At 39.9% G+C, this 18,431-nt stretch overlaps 1 long non-coding RNA gene across 1 annotated transcript in view; it reads left to right on the forward strand.

Annotated features, from left to right (window-relative positions):
- The window catches only part of LOC107055009, a 55,474-nt gene that overhangs the window by 14,795 nt on the left and 22,248 nt on the right, over positions 1–18,431 (forward strand). The window contains exon 4 of the long non-coding RNA XR_005840900.1: positions 6,342–6,423. This is a non-coding gene — a long non-coding RNA (uncharacterized LOC107055009). The remainder of the gene's footprint in view (positions 1–6,341; positions 6,424–18,431) is intronic.

Consider the following 18,431-nt stretch of genomic DNA (forward strand, 5'->3'; position numbering starts at 1 on the left):
GTGAGGTAATTTACTGAACCTTTGTAAGCTTTTGAAAATTCTAAGATGTAACATTTTATCTATTATTTTATTCTGAATTTTACTTCATTGTTTTTTTCCCAATCATTTAACACTGAGGAATATTCAGAAAGCATCAAGTATATTAAAAAATTAAGATGTATATGGATTGCAAACAAACAAACAAAAAAAATCTGTATTTTCAAAATTTTTTTTCAGAAAAAAATTATTGAACTACTTAACCATAATTGCCCAATAGCTTTATTGCATTTGTGTTTTATATTTTATCTTACCCAATTAAACTTCATCATAATCAATAAGCCAGTTCTCATCAAGGGATAGAACACTGATAATTAACTTTGTCTTCATGTCAACAGAATCATTTTAAGAATTTTGAAGTTCACTTTAGGATTAAAAAAGGTAACCATGTTTAGCTATACAGACATGATCATTTTGTTCCATATCAGTTATTAAACAAATAGGAAAGCATGGACTGACTTTGAAGGGAGCTATTTTGTGGGTATATAGACTAGAAGTTGATTATGAAGATCTGATGCCTAACATCTAGCAGCTGGTTCAATGTCAGTGATGGAGATACTATCTATTAGTTGAAAAAAAAAAATAGGAAAGGGTGACATTCCAGTAAGGTTTCCATTGGTGATTTTATCACTACATTGTTGATGGTGTCTTGCTATTGAGAATGATTTATAATACGTAGGTATCGAAGATATAGAGGATATGAAATAGAGTTGCCGTCTTTCAAGTTCTGGTTCAATGAACCTGTTACTTTACATTTCTCAATTCTATTTTATTATAAAACTGGGTTGCTGCTTTCACAATTAGCTCAGCTTGTCTGACAGATAAAATATTCCTTTTAGGACAAGACTTGTAGCACATGCGCAATCTTTATGTGAGCTGATGAATCCACCTAGATCATCACAGTATGTACAATTCTGTTGTATTCAGTAGTTGCAGACATGGACACATTGTTTTCTGAACCAAAAAAAATACATATATATCCTGCAAAATTTGTCTCTTGTTTTGTTGCTGTAGCAGTCCAATAGTTCTTCTACACAGAGACTAAGCAGGGGTATACTAAAATCCTGGCACCCAAGGAATGAAGGGCACTGGTTACTTATGCAAGCACAGACACGATGCACATCTACACCGAAATTATAATTTTAGAAGAAATTTGAGCTTCTTCGTCATATCTCACAAATAAATAAAATGCAGTAGCTCTTGCCACATGTAACAGTAATTTACAAGCTATATATTTCTATTCTCACTGATGCCCCAAGAAGGGGTAGATTCTTGTCTCTGAACTTGCACATCAGATACTCCTTTATTTCTGTCATCATTAGCAAAATTAAGCTATTTACATTACCTGACTGAAGCTTGGTATATCCACCCAGAAAATGTTGCTTGCTCAAAGTACTATTCCTGTACTCTGTGTAAATGATGCAGGCGTTTCCTTCTTAAACTGTGGGTTGAATTTCAATAGGTACTAAATAAAAGCAGCAATACTTTCCAAGATATTAGCTTGTAAACTTTAACTGTTTAACCTTTCATTTTCTATTACTTGTCATGCTTATAACATAGTTCTGTATCATTAGGATTTATTGTAAATGGTTCAGTTGGTGAATAAAAACAAATGAAATAGAACTTTTTCTGGCACCAAAAAAAAAGAAAATTAAAAAAAAAAAAGGAAGAAATTATTGAAACTGTCTTGACAGCTAAAGCATCCGAACTGAAGATGCTTCTTAAAATGTTAATAATCAGACTGTATTTTTGATCTACAACTTCATGAGGCAGAGGAATAAAAAGCCAAACTAAGGTTAAGGCAGCCTTTAGCAAACATAAATGAATGTGTAGAAGCCACACAATTCAAATTGACATTTTCTACAAACAAAGGCAACTCTACACTGTTCAATAATTGAAAAATCCCTGTGGCATGAACATACATAATGATGGGCAGCAAAAATACTTCATCTTCCTTGCAGTGCTTGTTGTGGGTTTCATGACTGGAGGTTGCTGAATTATTCATAGCAAGCAGTTCTTATTGTGGATTTGTCTCCTTTTTGCATTCAGAATTCAAGAGATGCTGTAACTCAGTCAGAAGAGGCTGGGATATGAAACTCACCAGGTCAACTCCACAGTCCAGATGTAGCACTGAGATGAGAGAATTAAAATGTCTTTTTGTGGAATCACAAGTGAAGCTTTTAAAATTCTATTTTTTCCTCTAATTGTTCTTAGTAGTTAATCATGCATGCAGATGTCATACAAATTATTTTTCATCCTATGTGCTACTCGGCTTGCTGCTTGAACTTGTCGCTCTCTAGTCTCACACCGTATCTGGACATGCACCTCTATTCGTGCATCTCATCACATTTGGTGATGCAAATCCAAAAAGAGAACTGAATGCAAGAAGCTTCACAGTCATAGTGCTTTCTAGCATACCTGTTAATCAGCTTTGGTAACCTGAAAGATAAGCAACTATTTCTAGCAAGTGTAAATTTGGCTTCATATAATCATTCTCTGCCATGGCCACTCAATTTAGTCACTGAGTTTAGGCAGCCCACAATTTTCCTCAGGTCACCAGCCTAGGAGCACAAGTTCCTTGTGGTAAGGAAAAAAATCACAAAAACTTAACTGTAAAAGTATGGATGGTCTTTCACGTCAATCAAGCTTAATGAGTATCCTGTTCAACTGATACACAGTCAGCCTATAAATTATGATATATATAAATGATATAAATGATTCACAGACCAGGTTTCTCATGACATTCATCATCTTTGATGAGATACAGTTAGATTGTGACCATTTCATGTGTGGATAAGGCATTTAGACAGTCAACATGCTAGATGGGCAATGGGGAAGATTCATACTTCTGGTCGTGGTGCCAATAAAAGGCTCAAATATATTCAGCTCTTCCATCTTAATTTCTAAACAAGTGGGCTACAAGGGCCGGCTTATTGTTTCATATAGTACTGCAACTTGTAAGCAAAGTACCTGAACTGGTTGTGACTTGAAAGAGAGCTCACTCACTGGGTTTTAATTTTTACTAACCCTTTTGCATAATTTATTTTATTTTATTTTGAATTAGCTTTTCTAGTAAAAGATTTTTGAAGGGTGTAAAAGCTTTCACCATTAAGCATTACCAATCTCTCTCTGCAGCGTGAATCTTTTAAATTAAAAATGCTCATTCACTTTGACATACTATAGAATGCAGAATTTTTTAAATACGTTAGATCCTTGAGGTCCCTTCCAACCCAAGCCATTCTATGATTCTAGTTTGTCTTTAGAACTGTATGCTAAATTACATCAATCTGCAATGTACTTGACTGTCCAGATGAAGTTTTCATGTTGTTCTTGCTAAGGTTATATAAAGGAATTAAATTTATTTAAAATACTTCGGTAGTTAAGAAAGAAATTTTTCCATTTCTCATAACACTTTTTTAGAATTCAGCAAGCCTTTTGAGAATTGCTTTGTATTATAAGCAACAAAATCTGGTAATTAAGCAAGGGAAAGGAAGGTAAGTACTAATAAATCTACCTTCTATAAACTTGAATTACAATGCAAAAAAAAAAAAAAAAAAAATTGCCAAGAGTGGAAAAGAATGTGGCAGAAAGAAGTCTTCAACCTCAGGTATTTTTTTTAAGCTGTAAATGTTAAAATAAGCTCCTTCCAGCTTGTTTAGTCCCCACTGCTCCACCTAAATTTTCTGTGCTTGATATTACAGTGCACTAAATACGATGAGTCATTATTTTCCTTGAGACAAAAATCACAGTACATTTTATAAATGATTTGGATGGGTGCAAAATGTAAAGATTCAAAATAGAAAATTAAATCAAGTATAGGAAAGGGAAACAGATTTCCACACTTGGGAAGCCAAAGAAGAAAAAATATTTTGTCATTAAAAGTTAGAAAGAGATACAGAAGAAGTTTCAAATGAATGTTTGAATAGTCCAAGTAATTTAAAGATGACCAAAGTAAGTGAGAAATTCAGCTTTTGTTTTAATCTGGCAAAGGAAAAATTGGTACTAGTATCCTAGTATCACTGAAATGTAGTAATACATTATAAAAAGGAAAATCACCATTCACTTCTTTAAGTTCTAGCTTCTCCTCATTTTAAGACCATTCTAGATGTAGAGTTTTCTTTATGAGAGTCAACATTATTGTTTCTCTCCCTGTTTGGTAGTGGAGTGGGTGAACAGGGGAATTTTTATTTTCCAGCCCTTGCTAGCTAGGAAAAAAAGGGCTTTCCTCAGAGACCAAATCCTTCTAGAGTATGGATCCAGTCATAGTAGAGCTGACCCATACCTCTTGCTTGGGCTGGTTATGTCTTGCTACTGTGAAGAAAACCACCAGGGCACAGCTATGCTCCCAAAATACTTCTTTCCAACATATTTTTTGTTTTCTCACTACCTGTGCTGCTCGCTGAGTTACAAATGCACACCTTGATCAAGGCATTTGAGGTGGTGGCTCCTTGCCAGTACTGGAGCAGTACTTTTCTCAGAGCAACTTATTCTTGAGATTTCCTTGACTCGTGACTTTCTCTTCTTTGCATCCATTTCTCAGATGCTTGAAGGCTTTCACTGTCCTCAGGGCATCACTGCAGCCAAGGACCAGCATGGAGAGGAGACCCTGGGCCAGCTTCCTGAGGTCAAACGATGCAAAAATCAACAGAAACCACTTCATCAGGAGAGACAAGCTAAGAAAGGGACTTGGTACCTGAAAACAGTAGTGCCCTATATCAACCAGTCCACCATGTACCTCCTAAATCTTTCGCTCAATAGCAAGAAGTCAAAAATAAATAAGCAAGGAGCGTAGTCTGTGTACACTAGTGAGCTTAGCAGTTGAAATCACTTCATAGGGGAGCATAAATCCAATAGCTAGATATGTTTAAAAGAGTAAAAAAAGTAAGGTCCATTTGAAATAGCACTGTGTGCCGATACCAGTGACTATGTATCTGTCAGAAATAGCTTTTGAACACCATAAATCAATCCTTGCTAGAAGGAGAGGAGGTTTGGTCAAAGGATATGAAGGTGCAATAACTCATAAAGTCGCCTGCCTTGCATGCATGGGTAGGACACTTCTAGAAAAATATCAAGATAATGGAGTTATTATCTAGGTTTTTGTGGTGAAGAAGGGATCTTAAAGAACTTTTTCTGCTCTCCAGGAAGCAATAAAAGAGAGATCTTGCAGCTAGTGCTGCTAAAGACGTATGTTGGTTTTCAATGCTACAGTCGATGCTTTCAAGTGAGTTTAATTGCAATAGAGTGGGAAGTTAGCTCTCCCCTCACTGCCATCTCTGCTCCACCCAGGAAATGTGAATAAACAGCAAAGAATGTGATTTTCACCACCCTACTCTTGTAGTGTGTGCCAGTACTGTTTCTTGGCACCAAAGGTATTAACCGCCATGTAATTCATCTCTGTCACTTGATGAGTAGCAGAATGCATTGGAAGCTGTGGTTGCAAAGCCCGAGGTGAGGACACCGTGCAGGAGACTGTCAAGTCTAGAATTTGGACTGAAACATTTCCAAAAAAAGCACCACTTGAAGCAATGCAACAGGATGCAATAAATCAGTTGGCTTTTCCACCGTGTAGTAAAAACTGAAATCTTCACCATGTAAATCCAGGCTTTAGTGCAGAAGAATGGTACATTTCTGAAAACAGCTCTTATTCGCATTCTGATTCAGAGATGAATTAAAGTGATCACATTTAGGTGACTTACATTTGGCCAGTATGAAATAAGTTTTTTTGGAGATAGATACATTTCTTATAGAAAGAGGAAAGTTATTGAATTCTCATTGTACAGGAAATACTATTGATCCTTGTGAGCACTCTGAGAGAAATGTCATGAACTGAGAGGGCCCTCGAGACTGTATTTACTCTGACCAATCTGCAGGAGTCGTTCATTGAGGGATAGGGTAAAAGCATATTATTGCTTTTCTGTTGTTTATACTGTACTTTCTTGTGGGGTAAATGAAAAAGTCTTGACTTCGAAGCTGTCAGTCTAACAACCCTCACTAGAATGAACACGGTTCTGATGGAAAATAAGATTTTGTTAAATTGAGCCACAAGGAAAAGGGGAAAATAAAAGGAAAAATGGGATTTTAAAATGATGCCTTCACAGACATAAATACAACACAAAGCATTTATGAAGTAGAGGGAAAATGCAAAAATGTATGTGATTTTTTTCCTTACAGTAGGATTAAGACACCTGATTAAATTTGTGCAAGAGAGACCTCAGTGTTTTGTTTAAACAAACGTTAGAAAAAATCCTTACAGGAAATGACTCAAAGTGACATTTTGATTGTTGCTTTTTTTTTTCCTTGATTAGGAGAAAATTGATCTTCAGAAAAGCGATTGGAGCTGCAGGTTTCCTGCTGTGGGAGAACCCAGGCTACCTGGGATGTGTTCAGGTCAGCTATTGAATTTACTCATTACTGAGTTTTTTTTTTATATATAGATGAGTACTATTTCAAGTCTTAAAATTGTGACTTTTTTGCCACAGCCTGCTTTTATTGACTTTATAAGGAGCTATGATTCTACTTTAAGGCTTTGAAGCAGAAGCTGATAGTAACAAGCAAGTTTTACGCAGCTCTACAATTTAACTTTCATATATATAAAGCATATACAGAATAAGAAAATGAAGGCAACACCTTTACTTTTCCAGTACAATTGCATATAAAATGATTGCCTATCAATAAATACACAGAGTACTTTAAAATTATATTATGAACAGCGGGAGCTGAATGAATTTCAATTATGCAGACCAGTAATATCGTGCCATCCATTATATAAATCAAACCTAGGCACAGGCCTGTAAGCTTTTGCTGCCTCACTGATTTTTATTGCCATACAAAATGATAATTCAAAACCATATAGAACAAGGCAAATTAAGAATCTATTGGGGGGAAAATGCAATTGGAAATGAACATTCTCCTGGAAGCTGCATTCGCAAGTCAAATGCCTTGTGTGATTTTATCTTCCATGCACAATGTGATGGTATTCTTGTGCATATATGGTTAAATTAATTTTCCCTTATCAGCATAAAAATGTAGCTGGCCAAAATAGATTAGAACTGCATAATATGTTGGATCACATTTTATTTAGGTGGAGAAGAGGAATATATTTAATTTCAGACTGCGGTAGTATTGAGCAGAATAAATGATTGAGTTCAAACAAAGAGATCGTGCTTCTCAGGTTTTTTTCTTTTGTTGCATGAATGAAACGATCTCTAAATTCATGACAAAATGATGATTTTCTCAGCTGAAGAACACTGAAAAGAATATAAAAACTTTTCTTTGTGGTCAAACAGAAACTTCTGATCCTGCTGGAGCCCAGTCTTTGAAGAATTATTATCTCTTTGCAGAGACATTCAGTTTCTTGGGGTTCAGCCATTTTCTGTGCAGTTTGAGGCTGAGGTGGGATGAAATAGTCCATGTCCTGCAGGACTGTTCTGTAAAATAACACATCTTCTAAATGGCTCCAAAAACCCATGACGACTAATAAAACCCAGCTTAGTCCACGCAGATAAGCGGTCATATAATCACAGAATGGTTTGGGCTGGGAGGGATCTTTAAGATCATCCAGTTCCAACCCCCCGGCTATAGGCAGGGACATCTCCCACTAGATCAGGTTGCTCAAAGCCCCATCCAGTCTGGCTTTGAGTGCTTCCAGCGAAGGGGCATCCGCAGCCTCTCTGGGCAACCTGTTCCAGTGTCTCACCATCCTCACCTTCCTGATATGTAATCTAAAGCAATCCTCTTGTAGTTTAAAACCATCTTCCCCCATCCTGTCACTACATGTCCTTATGAAAAGTCCCTCCTCAGCTTTCCTGTAGATTCCCTTCAGTTACTGGAAGGCTGCTATAAGGCCTCCTCAGAGCCTTCTCTTCTTCAAGCTGAAGAACTCCAGCTCTCTCAGTCTGTCCTCGTAGGGGAGGTGCTCCAGCCCTCTGATCATCTTCATGTCCCTCCTCTAGACCACAACAACTCCGTGTCCTTCTTGTGCTGGGGGCCCCAGAACTGGATGCAGTAGTCCACGTGGGATCTCACGAGAGGAGAATAGAGGGGCAGAATCACCTCCCTCAACCTCCTGGTCACGTTTCTCTTGATGCAATACAGGATATGGTTGTCCTTCTGAGCTGCAAGCACACGCTGCTGGATCATGCTGAATCTTTCATCAAGTGACATTCCCAGATCCTTCTCCTCAGGGCTTCTCTCAAGCCATTCTCTGCCCAACCTCTGTCTGTGCTTGGGATTGCCCCAACCTGGGTCAATTTCAAACGTCAAGTCAATTTCAAAGATGAAGTTTTACCATTGTCTTACTATTTGCTAGCAAGAGTGTATTTGTTTTTTTAGCAGTAGCTTCAGTTCACTCAGTGACTGCTCTGAGCCATCAGTGGCATCAGGCATGCCTCTCTCAAGCATGAAAACAGCCTCTTGGAACACATGAAATGTGAGGCCGTTTCCTTGTGAGTTAGAAATAGCAGTAAGAGGAGGCATCTTTGTTCTGTTGTGCTTTACTTCTTGTTTGAGATTTTCGAGGGTTTTGTTTGTTTGTTGTTTTCCTAATTCTGTTTTACTTCTCCTTGTCGCATTAGTGTTCTTTGAGGTTGGTTAGGTGTTTTTTGTTTTGGTTTGGTTTGGTTTGGTTTTTTTTGCTGTTTTGTTTTGTTTTCCAACCACAATGCTGAGGAGAATCATTCAGCCTCCAGCTATTTTTTATGAAAACTTCTGAAGAAGACATCTAGCATGTGTCCCTTAACTGCTCTTGTTCATTGCTGGCAAATGCATAGCTAATGGTGGTGATTACATTGAAAATCAGTGTTCTGTAGCTGAGAATTTGCTCTATGAAATAGTTTTATTACTCTCTTTGTATCTGTTGTCATTTCCATGGAAATAAATAGGAGGCATTACTTTCAGAGTGACCTGCATATGTGAATGGAGAATAGATACATTTTCACTAAATATTCCAAAGCCATCTCTGTGCAATACCCCTGATGTCTGTGCTGTCTTGAAAAGGTTGACCTTGTTGATATTCAAGAAGATGAGTGTTAAATGGCTTCAGTGTGAGGTTCTGTTGAAATGATAGAGAGAGTAGATACCACTTCTCCAGAAATTATTAGACTGCATCTGTTAAACAACAGAAGAATTTGGCAAAATAGAGCATGTAAGCTGAGAATAAGGGAACTTAGGTTTGTCAGCTGTAATTATGTTTATGGAAGTTTCTTGTACTGTATGTTCATAGCTTCTTACACTCTGTACCAGAAGTCATCAGTACCCAATTGCGTATCTGGCTCTTGCTGTCTTGTGAAAGACATTCCCTTTTTGTGGAGACCTATAGACCCTCTTCTTCCTAAGGAATGGTTGCATGTCCTATTTTGGCAACCGCATGAAAGGAGAGATGTTGAAATAAAACATAATTAGTAATGATTCTCCAGTATCACCTGATTACACCAGTAATAAAAATGTATTTGGGTAAAATTAGTAAATTAATGCAGATTGAAATAATTGTCAGTATAAATGATTTGGTTTGAGCTTTGCTAAACAAATTGTGTGTTTTAACAGACAAACACTTATGGTTTAGTGCAAAAAGGATTTTAAAAGTCATTTTCCATGCATAGTCCCTATATATCAGGGAGGAGAAATAAGGGAAAAGACTCTTCAAGGCACCAAATATTTTTGTATACAAAAGTAGATTTCATCTCATAAAATAATTTTTGAAGAGAAAAACACTCCTCCCTCTTGCCCTGACCTCAGATGGAAAGGAGAAGAGGCACCTATTGTGGTACAATGTTGCTTGGGAAAACATTGTGGCTGTCTGTTTTGAAGGAAATGAAAAACCATTAAAAGGATAATAGAATAAAAGTGCAATGAGATGTTCGAAGGATCCATCAATAAAAGGATGGCAAGCAATCGCTAAAGACAGCCCTTTCTAAATGTAGTTTTATTGCCAGAGGATGGAAAATTGAGAGAGAATTTGCGAACAATTGAATTTATGGTAATGGCATATAAGCATATTGTACCACCAAAGCAAAGCACAGAGAGAGTATAAAACACAAAATACACCTATGTCCCATGGAAACGCTCGTGTTCTGCCTATTATCTCCTGGTATTGCAAAATGTAATATCCAGATATTAAAATCAAATATATTGTGAAATGCATTAGCAGTCGTTGACACGGATGACATTCTGCTCTGTGCCTGCTTTAAGGTGAATTGCTGGACCAAAAGTAATGCCAGAGGTGAGTGCAAAGGAGCTTGCTCCTGTGTGCTCAGGGCAACGTTGTTTCTTGGCTTCGGTGACATCTGGGCATCCCTGTGCTGGCTTATGGGCAAATCACCTGGGGATAATTTGAGTCAATTTGGATTTTAAGCCTTTTTAAAATGCGCTGTTGCTCGGTCTGTACAGCCGGCAGAGGTGGCTGCTAAACAACAGGCAGGAAGAAAATAATTAACTGATGGGCTGGGAGATGGAGCCTGCCAGTAACCAGATAAACCGGAAAGGAGAAGAACAACTTCTGCCACAGGACAGGCACAAATATCTGCTCTGTACGAAGCCACAGAGAAAGGCTGATAGCGTGAAAAACCTGTGGCTGAAAAACCACAGGCGTCAGGGAACTAACTGTATGCTTACAGTCAGCCTGCACTCGACCAGAAGGGCAGCCTTCAGGGAGGGATGGGGAAGGCTTTCCTGTAAGACGCTTCGATTTTCTTGCATCTGTGGAGAAACTGCTGGCCTGCTTTCAAAGAGGATATCTGTGGGTGGTTTGGGTTTAGTTTTTACACCATCTCCCTGCTTCACGGTACCAGCAGCCTGCTGTAGCACTGTGCCTCCCCTAGGGGCTGCAGGGTGGTGAGGTGTTGTTTCTGATGCCCCATCCCCACTGCTGCCCTCTCCCATTGCTCTCGCTGCAGTGCTGCTGCCTGCAACAGGGGGACAACACAGCTGCAAAAACAATTGGGGATTACTTTCTAGTGTTGTTTAGCTTTTTAAAGTGTAGTCCTTCCTACCACCAAGGAGAGCCTGCAAGCAAGTACTGGTGGGATTAGAGAGCATTGGGTTCTAGTGTTGGGTTCGAGTGTAGGCAGACATGAGGTTAGAGAGTGTTGGCAGATCTCGGAATGTACCACCAACACACAGAAATGGCAGAGCCAGCTTATGACCCTGCTAAGACAAGTGGACAAGCCACCGACAGTTAAAATACCACTAAGCCAAGACTCTGTTTTAAAGATAAAGACTTCAGTGTTAACTTCTTTGTCAGCAGCACAGCATTGTCTCTTTCCCTAAAAATCTAATTAGCATGTATCACAGTGTTGTTATTATTAATGACTCTACCCCTCCTGAAATATAACATTTCTGATTTACAATGTTTTGTTTGTTTCGCATTGTTTCACCTGAAATACGGTGACTGCTAAATCTCTGGTAAGCCCTTAAATGAGGGAGGAACAGCAAAATGAGCTCTGCCGAAGGATTTTAACCTATCATTCCAAGAGCATAGTTATCTTGGCAGCAAACAAGGATTTAAGTACCTTTGAGAAATTTGACTTTAATTGTGGAGGAATGGCATCATCAGCTGCAAAAAGTTAAACCCCTCAAAAGCACTCTACTTTTTCATTAGCAACTATTTAGGTGATAATTAGCAGGAGGAGGACTGGAGGGATGTCAAAGCATGTGCAGAATCACCTGGCCTTGGGAGGGTCATAGGGCCTTTCAGAGAGTTCATTTTGAGTTCCTGGAGGTCTACAGCATGGAAACGTGATGCTGTGGGCAGTCTGTAGCTTAGCTGAGAGGAGAAAAGTTAAAACCTGGCTCTGAAGATAAAGCTGGGGAGCAATTTGTGAGTATATTAAGAGCTAGAATGGAAGTTGGTCGTGTCCTTTCACAGGGCATGATTCTTGGGGTTATGTTATTTCCCTCGCTATCACAGTAGGCATCCTAAGAGTTTGATGTGCTGTTGTCTCATGAGCAGCCCTGTAAGTGTAACATAAAGCATGGGGAGCTGGAGGAGGTATTTTGATATTAGTTCAAGATCTGCACCCTCTTTTCCCACACAACCAGAGCTCTTGTGATAAAAGATGTATACATACAGAAACAACAATTATTTTCTAGATAATTTCTTATAATATGAAAAAATGTGGATAGTACTGACTACATGTTCTGCAAGGAGCTATGGTGGAAACCATCATGGATTAAATGCTCCCATCTGTGGTACCTAGCTACTTGTGAATGTTTCAGACCTTGTTTGTTAGGAAGCTGGACTTTCCAAGCACTGATATGCATCCGTGGCTGCTGCTTTCTCCTCAGGAGCTGCCCCTCCCACTGGTCACTACAGCATGGTGGTGGTTTGATGTGTCCTTCCAAGGCTGGCCACTGTCAATCACCAGCTTTGTGATAATGAGCGCTCAGCTGGCTGTCCTTGTTCTTCCCACCTCCTCCCATTCTCCAGTCAGAAATCCTGATTTACTAAGCTGTCTTCAAGCACAAATCTGATTCAGTACTGTATTTGTCAATCCCAACTCCCTTCATTCAAGCAGAATGGCTGAAAAGCAGCAAACACAACTCTGCACCTGATAGGGTCCAGCACTGTGGAAATCAGTATCTGAAGACTGGAGTCAGGCTCTCCTTCTATACAATTTAAATAAGTTCTTTACAGAGGGAACTATGCATTTCCTTGTCAATCACTGCCTTCTGCCAAGTACTCAGCTTTCATTCTCTTCACCATTAGCCCTGTCTTCAATTTATTCTGTATAAATTGAGATGCTGTAATTGGGCTTCTCTGGGTCTGCACAGCCTGTCTTCAAGTACCCCAAGTGTCTTTTCCAGTCTTCAATTACTCCTCTGATAGACTACAGGCATCCTGCCTTTTAGTTTATTAGGCAGCTTCTTATCTCAATTGTAGTCTTAAAAAACTCCATCATTTCAGTTGCACAGCTCTAATAATTAGTTTCTGCTTTTCTGGTCTGGATAGTGCTACTTTAGCTTTTATAAAGAAAATGGGAGAAAGAGCTGTATGGCAGAAACCATTACCTCTGGTAGCGCTCAGCCATGTAGAGTGAGCACTCCAGTCATATGCATCAGATTCTGAATCCTGTAAAGCTGTGGTGATGAGCAGACAAACAACAACAACAAAAAGGTGCTAACAGGGGATGAAAAGATGAATGAGGTGAGATAGATTACCTTTTCACAAAAAATGCTCATTGTATCTTTCCATTGCCAATCTGTAGCAATTATATTTTCATTGGGAAGATGAGCTTGATCTGGGTTTAGAGATGCACGTATGAATCTTAATCATGTAGCAATATATGTAGAACAGGCTGCCAAAGTACAAATATTCTGATTTTCACCTGCAATAATACCTGAAGTTAGAATAAGATTCAGCACTTCTAAATGTTATTTAACCTCCGGAAGAAGGAAGCCTGATTTGAATGCATTGAGATGCTATGAACTAGAGGTGTTTTAATCAGGTATTCCCACCAGTGGGAATCCATAACTGCAACAAATATTCCTCCAGACGAATGAACACAAGGATCACTTTTGGCCTTCAGCTGCCCCTACTCCTGACCAGCCACGTGACGCACTGCTGGGTCTTGCAGACAAGCCATCTTCTGTGCCTAGAGAGAGTATTGGGGTATCTCCATCCACTTCCATCATTTGTCAGGCTGCACCAAGCTCATCGCCACCAGAGCTGGTCCATCTTCTGACCATTCACAGGCAAGCAATTTGGAGCTCTTTTTTCTGGAGGCCAGCAAACATGTGATACCTCATATGATGTGGAGCTCTATGGGCACTACAGGAGCCTGACAAAAGGTTAAGTAAGACCCTTGCCGGGCATTATTTTAATTACTCACAGGTACAGTGCAAGGTGGTGCCTGCCAAGGCTACTGCTCATTTGGCTGTGCTTCAATGTTGTTCAGGCAGGAGGAAGTTTTAATAAATTATCATCAAGCAGGGAACGTGGCTATAATACTGTGCCATAGAATGGAGAGTTTTACAGCTATTTTCAGTCTTTCTGGGTCATATCTCAGCTTCCTTCCTTTGAACTCTTGTAAGGGAATTCAGTCTATGTACAACATTAAGGGTTTTTTTTCCCCTTTGGCGGAGCCCTGAATACCTTCATTTTTCAAATAGAGAGGCTGATCCCATAACTCAGATGAGTTAGCTGCCTTATGGGCATGACACATAAAGGCAGGAGAAACTGGCCTTTATGTGCAGGGTCTGCGACCCAAAAAGCGTGACTCGCATACTTAGTTTCCATCCTCTTGACAAGTAGCCAGTTTCTGCAGTAAGATGAAATACATCTCCTCTACACATAGCTGCTACCATTTTAAGGTTAAATCTTGACAAACTCTGGAAGGCAGCAGGGAAAGTTCAGCTGTTAAAAATGCAATGGGGTTTTATGGAAAGGCTTTCTGAGGATGATGAGCATATTGGCAGGAAAAACTATCAGCGATTTCAGTACAAGTTTTTTGGTGCCTGCATTCCAGCTGTAAAAAAATACACGTGCACCTGAAAGCTTTTTTCAGGACCAGAAAGCTATACACATAAAACTAGCTGAGAGTTACGTGGTTGCAACTGAAAGCATTCAGGCACAAAATGTTTCCTTTGACCAGTTCTTTGTGCAAATGGCAGGGATGGTGAGTGCTTGTGGAACTTGCTTGTTTGAGAGACTGTTGGTGAAATACAGTACTAGAGATGCCATACCCTACGTTTTTTCCTACTTCAAAGCAGGGACATTAGTGGAGATGTGCAAACTGGATCCTGTATCTAACACGTTCATGTGGTTGCAGTTTGTCCCTGGCACCCAGCAAGCAGAGCAGTGGCCACACTCCTTTACCTATCTCTGGATTTTACAGAATCCAGAGTTGTACATGAAGTTAATGAGATTTGTCATTAAAAAAAAAAAAAAAGCAACACATTGACCATCTCTGTTAATAATTGACTTAATGAGGCCCTAACCACCTTATCCCATCCTGGAGAAGTTAATTGAGGGGATTGTGTTTTTAATCTGCTTTGAGAGCCCTAATCTCATGTTCTAGCACTGCCAAGACAGAGATTGATTGGTTGATTTTGGTCTCTTGGAGCAAAATAACAACCTCCTGAGACAGACATTGGCATTTTCCCAAAGATTAACTACATGGCATAAGGAACCAGGAAAAAAATGCAGTTTCCTTAGTGGTGTTCAAATGTGGGTTGCTACACTGTGTTTCTGGAAAATGCAAACCCATAGATGTCAGGCTCATAGGTGTGCTGGGGACCTCCTTGCCAGAGTGCCCACCCAGCTACATAAGACACTGCCCAAGGAGCTGGTCAGGGTGGCGTAATAAAATTCAAGTGTGAGAAGGAAAATCCACCCCTACACAGAGAAATTTCCTGGGGAATTGCAGGAAAAAAAATCTGGGGATGTTGTCAAGAGATATGATCTCCCATTTTGTGCCAATGCAAGATCAAGAACACTTAAGCTATTTGTTGGTCAATGTTCTTTTAGATAATGATTTGAAGTGTGAGATAACTAATGTACTTGTTCTGTTCAACACTACCCACAGTTCATTTTGAGACAACCAATTACTTCCCTAAAAAAACACTACTCATTTCCTGGGGTCTATGATATGGGCACTTCTCTAATCAGGAAAAAATTGGCAATGAAACACATTTGTTGCACCCAGTGTTTTCAAACACATGTAGCATCCACGCTGGTATCACTAAACGTTTATTCTGGTTAAACCGATCATATCCATAGAGTCTTTCTTTCCCTTTTGGTTTCGCATAAGGATTGTTAAGTCTTTCTGCTGTTCAAACCACTGAACTATATATTAATTTTCTTTGAACTTACGTTTATTTTATCATGCACCATAGTGTCTTCTGCTTCCTGGGAATTACAGTCAGTGCAAAGCAGGAAGGCTGCCAGGGAAGTCCAATATCTGAGGGTGATATGAGATTACAGCCCAAATCTAATAAGGATAGATTAGTTTTATTTCCCATTTAGCCACGAGCATCACTAGTAGAACAAGATATTAAATCAGACTTCTAAAATTGTACCTGTGCTCTGAGCAGCTGGCCAGCTGCACTACTCCCCAGCCTCAATACTTTTTCTTGCATCCTGAAAGACCACAGCCAAGGCTTTCCAGAAGCACTGCAAGCCAAATGCCTCTCTGGAATATTCAGTGAAATCATTTTAATGAACCCCAAATGATTCTGAACCAACACTTGTGCACAAATCTACAGCATGTCTAAAATCTGTGGGAGCTTTCATGCTGGTTTTCTTTTTTGGTATAACTTTGTGACGGGCTTTTTTTCCTCCTTGTCAAGCTCTTTACCATAGAAAAACATTTGTTAGAGAAATATACCACATGAGTCAGTGCAATTTTGAAGGAAGAAGGGATGACTGGTAATGGCTGTGGTTGGCTTCGTTTGCATGATGCTTGCTGCTCTGGCTGCTGTGCAGCTGAGCAGGGGGGCAGGGAAGTGTCCTCTGGAGAGTCTGATTCACAAGCCAACTTGTTCAGTTCTGTAATGAGAGAGTTTTTCCTTATTTGCAATTAAAATGTCAAATACCGTTAGAGGTATTTGATTTGTCACACCTCAACTCTCTTGCTTACTGACTTGAAGGAGAGTCAAGCAAGATGCTGATTTTTATAATCCGATTACAGCAGCAAACTGAAATTAATTTATTGAACTATTTATTTTCCAAGGGGCAGAAGGTGTCTTCAGCCATTTGGAAGACAAGATTTGGAGAATGTGGACAGCTTTCCTTGCCTTCGTAGTGGCTCTGTTTTTGGGATGCATACTCTAGAAGAGTCCAGGTGCTACCTGTTGTCTTGGACAGTGTCCTGCAGCCATCTGAGCCACCACATATTCATTTAAGAAATGGAGGCAATCGTGCAGAATAAAGTTCAACTGCTCTAGTAGAGGTCTCAGATGATTTTGTGCCCACTGGCGTTGTTCGGCCCAATTGTCAGTGCAGCAACTAGGCCCAGCCTGCTGTCAGAGGGTTGGAGGAGTGGTGCTCAGGCCCAGCAGTGGGTCAGGAGCTCAGTACAGGGAGAGAGCACCTCGCAAATTGAGGTGGAAGTGTCACCTAGGTTGGGGGTCCAAGTGACAGGCAGGGTAGAGCAGAAGATTATCGACCTTCTTGTGGTTCATAACCACAGTTCCAGACCAAGTGACACTTGGGAATGATTTTCATGATGTGATTCTCTCATCTTCCCTCCAACTTTAGTCAATGCTAGTGCTTTATTATTTGGAATACAGTGTTTTACTGAAACCATGGGAAGTAGTACAGGCCCCTCCTAGTATTGTATCTGGAGGTGACAAATTCAGCTAGAAACTGATCATTTATTTTACACAGGCCAATACCCTTTGTAGTGGAAATGTTAAGTCACGGACTGAGACTGTTTGAGCATCTGGTGGGAAGGCAGGGCCAACCCAGCGGAGCTCAGGTGCAAGCAATGCATCTGAGTGACTGGGAAGGGTGGAACCAGGATCCACCCCTTCCCAGACCTCATTTAAGGATTGGCAGTGGAAGTGAGGGTATCTTGCTGGAGATGCCTGCCTATCTGAGGCCTTTTAAAGGTAAGCAACTTTTTTTCTTCATTTCTGCATCTGTGGCTGTTGCATTTGGGCTCGTTCTCAGATGCTGTAGCCAAAGTCTTTGCCACTCTGCTATTATCATCCCATTATAGTATTGTACCGTTGCAAACTAACCAACCAAACAGAAACTATGTCTCTGTTAATTCACTGTTGGTAAAAACTTCAGGAACTTATATTGAGACAAGTTCTATCTGTTCAAAACTATGATATTTTCTCATCCTTTCATCAGCTATTTGACCAAGGAGTGTTCTTGGAGGAGGTTGGCATGCAGTGCACTTTGCTGCACTGATGAGTCCTTGTAGGCTCCCTAGTGCAGGTTCCTATTACATCTTTGAGCATGGAGTGAACAAAAATGATCCACATCTGAAGGAGCTGAACGTTGCTTTGATTATCTGAAAAATATCATTATGCAAAAACATCCGAGAAGTTTCCTATTCTCCTTTTCAGCATCTAGCTATTTGTGTGCTGGATTTATCCTATCAAACAGCTGTTAATCCTGTTGAGATGCTCGAAGTGAGGAGTACATCTGCCTCACACTGCCGTTGTGAGCTGCACTCACCTCTGAATTGCCTTCTTTCCCTTTTCTGGGTTTTGACCTAAGGCCTCCTGCTTTGTGAGGCTCTAAGCACCCCAGGCCCGCAAGAGACTGCTTCACTGAGGTGCAGTCTCTTATGTGCAGATGCAAAATGAAAATGAAAAATAATCTCTGCTTTGCTTTTCTTATTTATACCATTTCTGAAGGGAAAAGGAATTAGGATGTTGTTGGCAACTTAATTGATGATGGATGTAATGGGCAAGAGGTGTCACTTCCCCGTGATTGCTTCTGACACACT

Source organism: Gallus gallus, chromosome 1, assembly GCF_016699485.2.
Source record: "Gallus gallus isolate bGalGal1 chromosome 1, bGalGal1.mat.broiler.GRCg7b, whole genome shotgun sequence".
Classification (NCBI taxonomy): Eukaryota; Metazoa; Chordata; class Aves; order Galliformes; family Phasianidae; genus Gallus; species Gallus gallus.